The 2,500-nt window shown below is 31.0% G+C and overlaps 1 long non-coding RNA gene across 1 annotated transcript in view; it reads right to left on the bottom strand.

Annotated features, from left to right (window-relative positions):
• Positions 1–148: 148 nt before the first annotated feature.
• LOC138863802 (uncharacterized) overlaps positions 149–2,500 on the bottom strand; it is a 3,935-nt gene continuing 1,583 nt past the window's right edge. The window contains exons 1-3 of the long non-coding RNA XR_011398997.1: positions 2,199–2,500; positions 1,083–2,053; positions 149–781 (exon numbers count right to left, since the gene is read on the bottom strand). The exon at positions 2,199–2,500 is cut by the window's right edge and continues 1,583 nt beyond it. This is a non-coding gene — a long non-coding RNA (uncharacterized lncRNA). The remainder of the gene's footprint in view (positions 782–1,082; positions 2,054–2,198) is intronic.

Genomic DNA, 2,500 nt, shown 5'->3' with positions numbered 1-2,500 from the left:
AAATGTTTAATTTCAGAAATGGACTCCAACTATCTACCAAGATGTAACAAATTAATTCAACTTGTGTTTTTTTCATACGAAGGGATAAATACAGCTTGCTTAAATAATTTTATCCTATAATATAAAACCACTACTGGCATTTATAAATATGTTTGGAGTCACAGTAATCAAAGTCTTTAGTTTTGTCTTCTTACTAAATCCATACACTCTATGGCTTTCAGTGTTTCACAATTCAACTGTAATCAAAATAATCACCTAACATTAGCAATTACAAGTACAAAGTTCACGTATATTTCTTGCTGGAAACGTTTTACTTTAGATTCCAGAGAACATGATTACCAGCCAGGATTCTTCAATAGAAAGTGGAGCCTTTGTTGGACATAATATCACACACTTCCTTTGAGTAGAGAAACACCTCATCATTACCACAACTGGAGCATATTTAATTTGTTCTTCCTATGGTTAATGGTTAATGGTTAAAAGCAAAATAAATGTGCTAGACATCTAAGGTCATATAGCACTATAGGAAGGTATGGTAAAGGGGGGATGTCAGGTGATAGTTGCTATGCATCAACTATTTAGAGTAATGCTGAAAGGTTGAAGTTGGGTAAGGGTGTTCTTCCTATGGGCTTCCTATTTCCTTCCTTACTGTTATCCTCATGGCATTAATTCATGATGACGTATGCTTAATATTACCATCTTTAGATTTACCTTTCTTCTCCAATCTGCTCTTTAATCTTCTAAATGCTTGCTTGACATGGCTCAGTGTCTCAGACAAACCCTGTTTAAATTAACTTATTAGTCTACACATTCATATATAATTGGTTTTCATTTTTTCAATTTCTGTTAACAGTCTAATCTGCCATTGCTGTCTTTATTATCATTCTTTTTTAATAACAACTCTAACCTTTAGTTATTTCTGTTTTATTTTTCCAAATATTTATGTGGATATACTACCTCATATTTTAAAAAATGATTTTGGAGGTTCATGAACAAGAAAATGCCTAATGATTTTTGATGAATAGTTTGAGTTTGAGTTTATATACAGTTATTTACACATTTAACACATGAATCAACTTTACCTTTCTGACACTCCATTTTATGAATAAATACTTGTCTCCTCTAACAGCAATCCTCTGTTTGTTTAGAAAATCCCTTTCAGAAATTTACTATATGCATGTTATTTACCATCCTGAACATGACAAGATTAACTCCAGCATATAACAATTCATAAAATATACCATTAGTGGTGTTAATAACTCTTCATTTCTTGCTTATATGTTAACTTCTGTGATGGAATTTTTGATCCTGGATATTGTAAATTCCTCTCCCTATATCAGTTAAATGAATGTTGTGTTCCTGTTAAATTATTGATAATACCACTAATTTAACATGTTCTATCAAAAGTATTGGGTATAAACAACACAGTTTTCTTTCAAAGTTTATTTCCTAACTGAAAAACACAAGCCATACAAAATAATGTTCCAGTATTTAAGTTATATGGACCTAACGAAAAGTTATCTATTTCTGTAAATACTGCAATATGCAATTATGAAATCATTTGGCAAAATTATCATGTTGGATAATAACCTCTGTAAGTCCTCATTTCATCACTGTAAGAACAATGACAAATCTGTCATCATGGTCATAATACATTATAAAAATCAGGAAATACCAAAAATCTCTTTTCATCGGGCATCACTCCCATCAAGCTTAACCAATCAGCCTCCAGTTTGTCACCTCTGACAGACGAAACTAGAGAAATTTGTCATATCTGGCACAAAGGATACTAAATCTACTTTGCCCATTAAAAGTTAGGGGAAATTTGTGTGATGAATTTGTCATGCTGGGTAATATACAGTTAACATGAAAGGCTAGACCAGCAGAAAAAATATGACATATGAATTTGTATCATATTTAGTTACATATGAAAATCAGATTTGAAATTCTGACACAAAATAAAATGTGGTACCTGCTGAAACAGGTCCACCTTGTAAAAGTAATTTCTCATGCCTCTGAACTAGATTTAATGCTTCACTGCTCAGCATTAACTCTAAAAAATATAAAACCTGTATAGCGTATACAATCATTATTCATTGAATTAAAGTTACTGTACATTTATCGTAAAAATATTAACTCAAAGTGAAATACAAACAAAGTAGTTAATACTTACCCTTTTATCCACAGATATAACTTACTTGAAACTTTCTTTTCCTGAATGGATCACAAAATTACTTGGTTCCTCTGTACATCAGCTTCAAACCTGCTAGTCCCCTTGGTTGCTAAAAATGTAAAAGACATATTTGTAATAATTCAACAGAAAAAAAATATCTACAAATTGCTGACCATAGGAATTAACTTATCAATAATTACTTATAACTTCCTATCTCCTGCTTTTTGTGTCACATATTTTGAATCAAAGGTCTGACAATAATTATCTGTGATGCTAATGATAAAACTGGCATTTTATTATAAAACAACAAAAGAGAGTAATAGTTCA

The sequence above is a fragment of the Penaeus vannamei genome, chromosome 2, assembly GCF_042767895.1.
Source record: "Penaeus vannamei isolate JL-2024 chromosome 2, ASM4276789v1, whole genome shotgun sequence".
Classification (NCBI taxonomy): Eukaryota; Metazoa; Arthropoda; class Malacostraca; order Decapoda; family Penaeidae; genus Penaeus; species Penaeus vannamei.
Note: the sequence above shows the minus strand (reverse complement) of the source record. Positions and strands in the feature narration are given on the sequence as shown.